Genomic DNA, 13,027 nt, shown 5'->3' with positions numbered 1-13,027 from the left:
ATCCCCTCACTGTCAGCCTGTATGTGTTCCTAGGTCTGAAGTGGGTCTCTTGTAGACAGCATATATTCCAGTCTTGTTTTTGTATCCAGTCAGCTAGTCTAGGTCTTTGGTGGGAGCATTTAATCCATTTACATTTAAGGTAGTTATCGCTATGTATGTTCCTACTCCCATTTTCTTAATTGTTTTGTGTTTGTTATTGTAAGACTTTTCCTTCTCCTGTGTTTCCTGCCTAGAGAAGTTCCTTTAGCATTTGTTGTAGAGCTGGTTTGGTAGTGCTGAATTTTCTTAGCTTTTACTTGTCTGTAAACATTTAAATCTCTCTGTCGAATCTGAATGAGATCCTTGCTGGGTAGAGTAATCTTTGTTATAGCTTTTTCCCTTTCATCACTTTAAATATGTCTGCCTCTTCCTTCTGGCTTGCAGAGTTTCTGCTGAAAAATCAGCTGTTAACCTTATGGGGATTCCCTTGTATGTTATTTGTCGCTTTTCCCTTGCTGCTTTTAATATTTATTTTTGTATTTAACTTTTGGTAGTTTGATTAATATGTCTTGGCATGTTTCTCCTTGGATTTATCCTCTATGGGACTCTCTGTGTTTCTTGGACTTGATTGACCATTTCCTTACCCATATTAGGGAATTTTTCAACTATAATCGCTTCAAATATTTTCTCAGTCCTTTTTTTTTTTTTTTTTTTTTTGCGGTACGCGGGCCTCTCACTGTTGTGGCCTCTCCCATTGAGGAGCACAGGCTCTGGATGCGCAGGCCCAGCGGCCATGGCTCACGGGCCTAGCTGCTCCACGGCATGTGGGATCTTTCCGGACCGGGGCACGAACCAGTGTCCCCTGCATCGGCAGGCAGACTCTCAACCACTGCACCACCAGGGAAGCCCTCTCAGTCCTTTTTATTTTCTCTTCTTCTCCTGGACCCCTACAATTTGAATGTTGGTGCGTTTAATGTTGTCCCAGTGGTCTCTGAAACTGTCCTCAATTCTTTTTTCTTTATTCTCCTCTGCAGTAGTTATTTCCACTATTTTATCTTCCAGGTCACTTATCCATTCTTCTGCCTCAGTTATTCTGCTATTGATTCCTCCTAGAAAATTTTTAAATTCATTTATTGTGTTCTTCATCATTGTTTGTTTGCTTTTTACTTCTTCTTGGTCCTTGTTAAACATTTCTTGTATTTTCTCCATTCTATTTCCATGATTTTGGATCATCTTTACTGTCATTACTCTGAATTCCTTTTCAGGTAGATTGCCTATTTCCTCTTCATTTGTTTGGTCTGGTGAATTTTTACCTTACTCCTTCATCTGCCTGTGTATTTCTCTCTCTTCTCATTTTGCTTAACTTACAGTGTTTGGGGTCTCCTTTTTGCAGGCTGCAGGTTCGTAGTTCCCATTGTTTTTGATGTCTGCCCCCAGTGGGTGAAGTTGGTTCAGTGGGTTGTGTGGCCTTCCTGGTGGAGGGGACTGGTGCCTGTGTTCTGGTGGATGAGGCTGGATCTTGTCTTTCTTTTGGGCAGGACCACGTCCAGTGGTTTGTTTGGGGGTGTCTGTGAACTTAATATGATTTTAGGCAGCCTCTCTGCTAATGGTTGGGGTTGTGTTCCTGTCTTCCTAGTTGTTTGGCCTAGTGTGCCCAGCACTGTAGCTTGCTGGTCATTGAGTGGAGCTGGGTCTTAGTGTTGAGATGGAGATCTCTGGGAGAACCTTCGCCATTTTATATTACATGGGACCGGGAGGTCTCTGGTGGACCAATGTCCTGAACTCAGCTCTCCCATTTCAGAGGCTTAGGTCTGACACCCGGCCAGAGAACCAAGACCCTGTCAGCCACATGGCTCAGAAGAAAAGGGATTTTAAAAAAAAAAAAGAAAAGAAAGAAAGAAAATAGTTATTAAAATAGAAAAAAATTATTAAAAATAAAACGTAATAAATAAAAAATGAGACAAAGAAAGAAGAGAGCAACCAAATCAAAAAACAAATCCAGGGCTTCTCTGGTGGTGCAGTGGTTGAGAGTCCGCCTGCTGATGCAGGGGACATGGGTTCGTGCCCCGGTCCGGGAAGATCCCACATGCCGTGGAGCGGCTGGGCCCATGAGCCATGGCTGCTGAGCCTGCACATCAGAGCCTGTGCTCCGCAATGGGAGAGGCCACAACAGTGAGAAGCCCACATATCTCAAAAAAAGAAAAAATCCACACATGATAACAAGTGCTAAAAACTATACTTAAAAAAAAAAAAGGGACAGTCAGAACTGTAGGACAAATGGCAAAAGCAAAGCTATACAGGCAAATTCACACAAAAAAGCATACACATACACACTCACAAAAAGAGAAAAAGGAATATATTTATAAAGGAAGAGAACAACTAAATCAATAAACAAATCTACCAATGATAATAAGCTCTAAATACTAAACTCCGATAAACATGAAACCAGGAACAAATTAGATGCAGAAAGCAAACCCCAAGTCTACAGTTGTTCCCAAAGTCCAGTGCCTGAATTTTGGGATGATTCATTGTCTATTCAGCATTCTGATTTAGCAGTTAACATTTTTTTTTCCATCTTGAGCTCTTCAGAATTTCATCGAATTTAGTCATAAGATACAAAATTGGAAGCTAGTCTTTGTTTTAATTTAATTTAGACTTTGGGTTGGAGTTACCTAAATTTGGTAACTTTAAAAGTGTAAAAAAAAAAAAAGAAAAGAAAATAGGTTACATTTAGTGCATTCCTTCAACTAGATGTTGTAACAGTGAATTCCTGTATTCAGTAAATATTAGTTGCTTTCTGGATAGCAAAATTATGAGCTATATAGAAATTACAACTTACATTGCACTGCTGTGCATAGTCACAGATGATGGTGTTGAGGTGAAGCCTCAGTTTGAAAATCTTTATCTGATATTGTTCGAACAGGGGACCTGCCCTCATCCTGCCCCCCAGGTTTCTTAGGTCATAGTGAGAGGGCTGTACTGAGAGACCTCCAAAATGCTTGTTATGTGGAGCAGGGTAGGGAAGGGACAGAATATTTCCCTTTCCCTTTATTTCTCTATATTTTGCTGCTTTCCTCACTGGGGAGCAAAATAAGCTATGTCAGTGAAAGCAGCAAAAATATGGAACAGGAAGTAGGGTGGGTCCTACTGTCACCAAGCAGGGAGCCACAGTTTGTCTTAAGTCCATGAATTGTATTGTAATAACATGACCCTGTTCTCTTTCCAGGCCTGAGTCAATGTTGCCAAGTGGGTGCTCAGAATATTCATTGTTTTAAATCAATTAAACAAGAACTTAGTATATGGTAACAATAAAAGCTAATGTTTGTTAGCAGTTTACAATGTACCAGATCCTGTTTTAAGTGCTTTACATGCATTAACTCATTCAATCTTCACAATTATGCAAAGAACTGCTATGTTGTTACCTTTACCTTTTGATAGTCAAGGGAATTGAGGCTTTGAGATGTCTTGAAACTTATTGAAGGTCACATAGCTTAAGGCAGCAGAGCAGGAATTAGAACCCTGGCAGTCTTAACTAAATCTATGTCAACTGCTCCAGCTACTGTGAACGAGGGTTAGTGGCACTAAAGACACAAAGTCCCTCCCTTCAAGGTGATCTTGATTTAGTAAGATATGAAAATATACATATATATGTTACAATTCTTTGATATTTACAACAAGAGTTGTGCTGTTGCACTAGACTAAATACTAGCAAAAAGAGTAGGAGACATGAAATATAGCTGAATGTGGCCAGCGCTTTTATACTTGCTCAGGGTCATCCATTCATCCTTACTGGCCCCAGGTATTTGTAGCAATGAGTGTTTCCCTTAATTTACTCAGATAAGTAATTTTGTTCCCATGTTCTAGAATTAAAATAATTCAATCTTACTAATTATGTTTCTGTTTGAACATTATCAAGGCACTAGGATATAAGTTAGCTATTACTCTATCATCTCAAATCATTTTGTTAGATTCCACTTCTAGAAACCTCCATACAATAAATGTTTATCATTTTTAAATTAATAATATAAATAATTATATATAGTAGTTAGAATGTCACAGTTTTACTCTAATTTGCAAATTTTGACACTTTGTAATGTAAATAAAATTTAGCAGTCCATAGTAGTCATCTCTAAAATGTTTCAATGTCTGTGGATTTTATGTTTGACAATTCTCTTTGAGAATGCCCAATTGATAAAGTGCTAAAGTAATCAGGAAATGTGAATATGCTCTAAAGTTCAGAATTCTGCCATTCTAGAATCTGATTTAAAATCCAAAATTAAAAATGAATGTAAGCTTGACCAAGTCACCCAGAGTAAGAGATGCTTAATTTTGGAGCTAAAGGGAATCTAAGAGATTACCTGTTTCCTGCCTTCATTTCATAGGCCCAGAGAGTAAACTGATGTCCCCAAGAGCAAATAGGCCAGGGTTCGGTCTGAGGTCTCTAGGTTCCGGTCCAGTGGTCACCTGAAGCCTGGTGGGATGGTTATAATGGTATTGCTTCCATGCCATACCTCTTGGGCCATGAGAAAGCGGGCATCACTTTAATTTCCCAGTAAATTTCCTGTCACAGCACACTCTTTATCCCCCTGGAATGAAAACCTGTGCTTTGCTTCTAGGTCTACATTAAGAGAAACTCAGCCATTGACAGTTTAAGGACTTAAACGTCCTACTATAAATAGCACTTGTAACAGCCTTATATCTGTCATGCCTTGGAAAGTGCATAAATTGTTAGGATTGACCTAAACTGTAAAAAATGTCAAATGCAGAAAGTTGAAAATAGGATGTGTAGGCACTGTATCACAATGTGTCCTATTTCCAAATTCGATTCCTTTCTTTTAGCCCTTCAAAACCGAAACCAAAGCAAACCAAACCAAAATAACAAAAAAATCTTTCCTAAGATTCATGTGAATTTGTAACAGTTGCCCTTTTATTTTCTGAATTCAAAAATTATCCCCCTCTTTGAGGCTATAAAATTCTACAGCTTTACCAATACGTTTCTAATTTTCCAATAGCTCAACTTTTATTCGAGAGAAAATGCCAGGGAAACCCTTGATTTATGTTAGGAAAACAAATTCAAAGTATAAATTATACAAATTATACAACAGTATATGATATTAATCATTATATAAATTATACAATATAATTATACTCAAGTAAATTAGGGTTTAGAGGGGAGATGGACTAATTTTCCTATTCTGATAGACTCAATAAAATCTGTATTTTTATGCTGCAAATTTCAAGATTATTTCCTATAAGGTCAGAAACAGTGGGTAATAATCAAATGGTTAAATAAACAAGGAAAATTCTGGGACTTACCTCGTTAGAAATGTAAATGGTGGGTGTGGTTTAGATTCTGTGATTCCCCAGGAATCTGAGATTCTACACAACGTATTGGGAAAAGAACTTCCTTTCACCCTCTTAGGTTCTGTGGTTACCCGACAAATTAAACTGACATGGGACAGATGAACAGCAGAAAAGCATACAAATTTTATGTAACATTTTTATATGTACATGGGTGTCTTCAGAAGAAAAATGAAGACCCAAGGAAGCCATTAGGCCCCAAAGCTTATATACCTTTTTAAACAAAGAATGATAAATTATAAGGACGTAGTAAGACAAAGGGCTGGGGCTGGGGGAAGTTAATTGAGACAGTGATTAGGAAATATTTGGGGAAACTAATTGAAGAGAAGAGGTTTTTGTAGGTTGATTTGTTGAGGTTCCAACTCCTGTTTTTGGCTTTGGCTCCCAGACTCTGTTGATAAGAATATTGTTATTGTCTTCCTGGTGTGGGGATAGTGACCATTTCATGGGAAATTTTAGGACCTGCTTTTAGGTAGAAAGAGGTCAATCAGAGAGCCCTTTCTGCATCTGCTGTTTCTCAAGTACCTTCAGCTCAAAATAATCAATATATCAAAGAGACATATTTTGGGGTGGCATGTTCTGAACCCCTTCAACATTAATGTACTGCTAACACTGGATTTACTAGTTACAAAGTGCCTAGTGAATTTTAATAATTAGACATGGAAACCACAGAGTTTAGTTGCAATAAGCATGTGAAGAACGAGACTGGTCTTTGTAAACTGCAAGGAAGTCGCGTGTCCTGAAATAACCGCACGTCCGAGCAGCGAGAAGAAAACAAAGAAGTCCGTTTGTGCAATGATATCATGTAGTACCCTCTTACCTATGAGGAGAGCTGCAGTTCCCTGATCATTTATCCATAGGATAATTTAAATATTTCTTGATTATATTTTCACTTTCGTATATGTGGTAGTCTGAAATAATCCTTTATTTTCCTGTTTAAGGAAATGAATGCAGTGTAAATACAGTTAGTTCTCACTATTCACAGCAGTTACGTTCTATAAAGTTGCCGTGAACCCTGACTTAAATACTGAACTGTGGATCTCAGGGGGAATCCAGGATTGGGTTCCTGTGAGGTTCTGGTCACAACATTTTCGTCAATGGATATATAACCGTGCTTTATTTGTGTTTCTGTTTAACACCACCTTATTTAGTATGTATTGTGGATTCATTAACATGGAGCTCACGGTTGACAGCACTGACAAAGCTTATCCAACACATGTATGTATTTTCTCCAAAAAGCACGTCCCAGCTTTCTTGTGCTTGGTAACACAAGAAAGCACTTTTGCACTACTCTTGGGTGAGAGGTATTTAAACAGCAAAATCTTCCACAAAAAAGCACAGAAATGCAAAAAGTGTGGCAGGAAATGCAAAGGGCACATTTATACAGTATGAGAGCTGAAACAAGAAGGCAGAGCATTGCCTGTCAACCTTAGCTGAGCACATGAGCAGCCAGTGACTCAAATGTTTTGCCTCTCTGCACATATCCGTGAATAACTTTGAAAGCACCACAAGTATTGGTTTTGGAGGTACAAATAAATTTTAGTGAGTAGGCTAATTTGCACATACAGAATCTGCCAGTAATGAAGGATTGGCTGTAGCTGTTAATTGGTAATACTTTTATATTTTTTAAAGCAATATTTAGTATTTTTTTGTTTATCTAATTTTTTAAACATCTTTATTGGGGCATAATTGCTTTACAATGGTGTGTTAGTTTCTGCTTTATAACAAAGTGAATCAGCTATACGTATACATATATCCCCTCCCTCTGCGTCTCCCTCCCACCTTCCCTATCCCATCCCTCTAGGTGGTCACAAAGCACTGAGCTGATCTCCCTGTGCAATGAAGCTGCTTCCCACTAGCTATCTATTTTACATTTGGTAGTGCATATATGTCCATGCCACTCTCTCACTTCATCCCAGCTTCCCCTTCCCCCTCCGTGTCCTCAAGTCCATTCTCTACATCTGTGTCTTTATTCCTGTCCTGTCCCTAGGTTCTTCAGAACCTTTTTTTTTTTTAATTCCATATATATGTGTTAGCATAAGGTATTTGTTTGTCTCTTTCTGACACACTTCACTCTGTATGACAGACTCTAGGTCCATCCACCTCACTACAAATAACTCAATTTCATTTCTTTTTATAGCTGAGTAATATTCCATTGTATATATGTGCCACACCTTCTTTATCCATTCATGTGTCGATGGACACTTAGGTTGCTTCCATGTCCTGGCTTTTGTAAATAGTGCTGCAATGAACACTGTGGTATATGACTCTTGTTGAATTATGGTTTTCTCAGGGTATATGCCAGTAGTGAGATTGCTGGGTCGTATGGTAGTTCTATTTTTAGTTTTTTAGGGAACCTCCATACTGTTCTCCATAGTGGCTGTATCAATTTACATTCCCACCAAGAGTGCAAGAGGGTTCCCTTTTCTCCACACCCTCTCCAGCATTTGTTTGTAGATTTTTTAATTTATTTAAGGCTATGTCGGGTCTTAATTGCGGCCCGTGGCATCTTTGTTGAGGTTCGTGGGCTTCTATCTAGTTGTGGTGTGCAGGCTGCAGGGCGCGTAGCCTCTGCAGTTTGCGGCAGGCAGGCTCTAGTTGAGGTGAGCGAGCTCAATAGTTGTGGCACGTGGGCTTAGTTGCTCTGCCACATGTGGGATCTTAGTTCCCTGACAAGGGATCAAACCTGAGTCCCCTGCATTGCAAGGTGGATTCTTTACCACTGGACCACCAGAGAAGTCCCAGTAATACTTTTAAATATTTATATATATATATTTCCTTTTAAGATAGAGTCTTAAGTCCAAAATCTCAGTGAATGAAGCTCAGATTTATTTTGTTTTCTCCCTCCCTCCCTCCTTTCCTCATTTCCTTCCTTCCTTCCTTCCTTCCAATGTTTAGTGTAATATTTGCCTGTAGTTTTATGGTAGCATAGAGTGGTATATCTTTGTATCCTGTTATACCATTAAAATTAGGGGTTTTTTTTAACCATTCACTCTCTGTTTAGCACTGACTTATTTTCTAAGGAATTTGCTTTTTAAGAAATAAAATTTCTTGCTGATACATACTGCAGTAATTCACAGGTAATTTATGGTATCGTGGAAGATTAATTGTTCAGTCTTATTATGATCTACTTAGTCTTATATTTTGACAGTATTCAAGTTTAAAGTGATGTGTGGCCAAAAAAACTATCTGTAGAGTACTAGTCGCAGCGTCTGCTAAAGCAGAGGAGATTTCATTAAAATGTTGGATTTCTGAGTTTTCTAGAAAATTGAATGCTTGAATAACACCAGAATTGCTGCATAGCTTCAGTTTGCTACAGGTGAAGAGGGACTACCTCCCTTATGCCCATAGTACATCCCAAATACTCCCTATTGTTTTTCCACTAGCCAGACCAAGCTTCTTAGACATTAATTTAGCATCTTTTCCCTGTTGAGTTTGAATCAAGGAGAATATTGTCTCTGTTACCCGTATTTCTATCAAAAGTCAGAAAATCGTACACAGATCAGTGGAGCTCCGTGGTTTTTCAACAAGCTAGCATCACTGATTTGTATGAACTGCTTGTTCCCTCTGACCAGTGAAGTTCCTAATTTCAGGAGCTTCCAATTATTTTAGCCCCTGTCAGGGCTGATTCTCTGCACAAGTGCTGGGAACTTTGCTCATTTACGGAAATGAATTAATTCAGCCTGCTCACCAGGGCCTCAGTGGGCGTGCGGGTGTCAGGAAGTAATGGGCGGCACCCGTGTTCCCAGTGAATCAGATTCCCTCCAATGCCTGAGTCACTGAGGTGTGTTGATGGCGGGGTCTCAGAGTACCATTTAGTATTTTATCAGACAGGACCCCGCTGCTGTAGAGGAGCAGAAAGAACACATTATGTCACAACATGTGTACATTCTGAGCTTTATTAATCCTGTTTTATGGTTGAGATAAAAGATTCACCCAAAGGTATGTGAAATCAAACCAAAAATAAAATGAAGCTGTAATGTACTACATCCTGTGCATGAACTCAAGACATTCTATATGTCCCACTTTCTTGCAAGTAAGCGCAAATCATTTGCACCAATTCATTTGGCTTTCAGGAAAGTACAAAGAGTAAAATAAATAAAAATGATAGTTTTTACTATTACATATTGCTACTTGTCCAGGAAACTTTGTAGGAGTTGTTGGGGAAGTATCTGCTGTTTGGAAAAATGCTGATTTTACATTTTTAGATTATTGTGAATTTTTTAAGACATGGAATTGAATGAGATAGAGCATTAAAATGTGTGATAGCTAAAGATGGCAGACCTCTGAGATTCCATCTAAAAAGTAAGGTGGTACAAATAAGTGAATCCAAACATTTAACATATTTCAAAGAAGAATTTTTGACATTTTGGTTTTGTTTTTAGGGTAGTTTCAATTCCACTAAAATTCCTAATACTTTTATGATATTGGATTTGTCGTATCTTTGGAGAAAACCATGATAGTAAGTATTCATCTGAAATTCTTCAATCACCGTAGAAGCCTTAACTGCTTTGAAATCCTGGGTAGCAACGATGCATCATCAGAAAGTTTTGCATTCTTTTTTTTATTATTATTTTATTTATTTATTTATTTATGGCTGTGTTGGGTCTTCGTTTCTGTGCGAGGGCTTTCTCTAGTTGTGGCAAGTGGGGACCACTCTTCATCGCGGTGCACGGGCCTCTCACTATCGCGGCCTCTCTTGTTGCGGAGCACAGGCTCCAGACGCGCAGGCTCAGTAGTTGTGGCTCACGGGCCTAGTTGCTCCGCAGCATGTGGGATCTTCCCAGACCAGGGCTCGAACCCATGTCCCCTGCATTGGCAGGCAGATTCTCAACCACTGTGCCACCAGGGAAGCCCCAGCTTTGCGTTCTTTAATGACATAGTTATCTTCTGCATTCTGGCTTTGTATAACCTTTATCAACACTTTGAGGGAGGTCTTTGCTCTTTCTGCCTCTGCACGTGTTCTGCCACATCGACACAGGCGTTATCTTCCCAAGATGTAGATCTGGTCCTGCGCCTTCCCCTCAGGACATCATCTTTTCACACTTAGACCAAGATCTTCCATATGAAGCAGTAGATCCTTCATCTTCCAATTCTAACCCTGCCAGGATTCACGACCCTTATGTATTAAAGTCAGGCCGAACTACTGAGCTCTTTAAGGCAACCGCATATGCTCTTCCCCAGTCTGTCTGGATTTTTCTTAATCTTAATTCTCTTTTAACAGGGGAGTTCATCTATTAGTTCTTTCTTAAAAATCACCTCTTTAGCTCCATTGCCCCACTTTCTTGGTGCAATGATATGGATGTAGAAGATATTTTGATGAATGCTAGTTGATATCAGACATTTCAAAATGATTTCTTAGATTCAGTTTTTTTCAGATCTATGGAATAAGTCTTGCCAGTAATTTTAAGATTTTTTCCTTGTTTGACTAAATTTAAAATTTTTTTCATTTCTAAGATATAATAAGGGAATTTACTGTAGAAAATATTTCAGAATATAGATTATTTGAGGTATAATAAGGCCAACATATCAGGAAACAGCTGCCATTGAAAAGGTAGGTTATTACTAACAGTTCCCGAGAGGGGAGGGCACATCTGCCGTGGGGGCATGGGGAGGCCAGAGGAGAAGGGGGAGGGCAGGAAAGAGCCTTTATTGTGTTTTCCACAGGAAGGAATGGATGAGGCTGAGTAAGCAGGTTTAGGGTTGGCTAGTTTGAATTATCTCAGAGGCTTTGGGGCACAGGGGCTTCCCTTGTTGTTTGGTACCTGAGCCTGGGGTGATTAGGGCAGATGGATAGTGGCCTGGAGTGTGACAACCAGAGAGAGGAGGTAGCTGGGTTGTGAAGTGTTGATTGGTTGGTTTGTATTTGGAGAGTGTGTTTGCAGGAACTGGCTCACCCTGGGAGGGGCAGTCCCCCCAGGGTCAGCAAGGCCCCACATGTCAACACATCAAAGTACAGAAAATGGAAGATGTGGTTAATACCGAGGGGAAGGTGGGAGCCAGCTGTGGTAGCTTGGAGAAATTGCTGGGGTGTTGACACCCCTTCCACCATTCCCCTTTTACTTATCTGGATAGTTTATCTTTTCTTCAGTATTGTATAAATTACCATGAAAACAGTGCCCCAAAACAAGTCCCTAAATCAACCTGCCATCCCTTAGCCAATACAGTGTTGAAATTTGGGTCCAACACTGACAATAATGTTTTCAGTGGAACTAGAAGTAGAAGTAAGTTTAACTGAGTAATGATACAGAAAATCTGAAATAAATGTTAAGAATAATTTATATTAAAAGACATTTTGGGGGATTTCTTGATGTCTGGTTCCTTTCCTCATCTGTGAGATATTTACTTAGGGCTTGTAATTCTAGAGAGTCTCCTTAGCAGAGAAATAGATTGTATATGGTGAAAAGCTGTAGAGCTATTTTCAGTAAACAGTAATATTATCACAGAGATGGCAAGTCTAATTTGCTTGACTTTTCGATTTACAAAAATAAATAAAAACAGCTTCCACATGGATTTCCTACAATAGATTTTATGCTAATTTTTAGCACTAATTTTCAGAAATTGCTTATTATGTCTGTATTATTAGATGTATTAGAGCGATAACCCTGTTCACAAGTGGAGCACTCTGATTTTCTGATGTCCTGTGTGTGTGTGTGTGTGTGTGTCTTTGTGTGTCTGTGTGTGTGTGAATGAATGACTATTTCCCTTAAATGCATTAAATTAAAAGGAAAAGATATATTTTGTATTTCAACTCATACTACAGTTAAATGTTTTCATTTCTGACTTATTAAAAAATAACTCCAGTATGAGTGTAATGAAAGCATTTCAAGTTTTAAAGTATCATATCAGAAACACACAGTTGTAATATTTTTTTTTATAAATTTATTTTATTCATTTATTTTTGGCTACGTTGGGTCTTCGTTGCTGCACGTGGGTTTTCTCTAGTTGCCGCGAGCCGGGGCTACGCTTCCTTGTGGTGCACAGGCTTCTGGTTGTGGTGACTTCTATTGTTGTGGAGCATGGGCTCTAGACGTGCGGGCTTCAGTAGTTGCAGCACACGGACTCAGTAGTTGCGGCTCGCAGGCTCTAGAGCGCACGCTCAGTAGTTGTGGCGCGTGGGCTTAGTTGCTCCACGGCATGTGGGATCTTCCTGGACCAGGGCTCAAACCCGTGTCCCCTGCATTGGCAGGCAGATTCTTAACCACTGCACCACCAGGGAAGACCTGTAATATTTATATAAATGCCTGTCATTAAAACATGTGTAAGTCTGTACTCTTGGAGAGAAAACTGCTTGCACCAGGTATGGTTTTGAAGGAAAATGAGAACAGAGGAATGCCCCTTTTGCCATGTTGTCTCAAATACCAATTATTTTTTTAATTTTTTTAATTGCAGTATAATTGATTTAGAATATCATGTTAGTTTCAGGTGTACAGCATAGTGATTCAGTAATATATATATTCCTTTTCAGATTCTTTTGCCTTACAGGTTATTACAAGACATTGAGTATAGTTTCCTGTGCTATACAGTAGGTCCTTGTTGGTTATCTATTTTTTATATATAGTAGTGTGTCTATGTTAATCCCAGCCTCCTAATTTATCCCTCCCCTGTTTCTCCCCTTTGGTAACCATAAGTTTGTTTTCTAAGTCTGTGAGTCTCTTTCTGTTTTATAAATAAGTTCATTTGTATC

At 39.1% G+C, this 13,027-nt stretch overlaps 1 protein-coding gene across 3 annotated transcripts in view; it reads left to right on the top strand.

Moving 5' to 3' along the window:
- CNTNAP2 (contactin associated protein 2) overlaps positions 1 to 13,027 on the top strand; it is a 2,034,513-nt gene that overhangs the window by 881,346 nt on the left and 1,140,140 nt on the right. The gene's annotated exons all lie outside the window — the stretch shown is intronic.

This window comes from Globicephala melas, chromosome 9, assembly GCF_963455315.2.
Source record: "Globicephala melas chromosome 9, mGloMel1.2, whole genome shotgun sequence".
Taxonomy (NCBI): Eukaryota; Metazoa; Chordata; class Mammalia; order Artiodactyla; family Delphinidae; genus Globicephala; species Globicephala melas.
The sequence above is the reverse complement of the archived record's forward strand: the minus strand, read 5'-3'. Positions and strand labels throughout refer to the sequence as shown.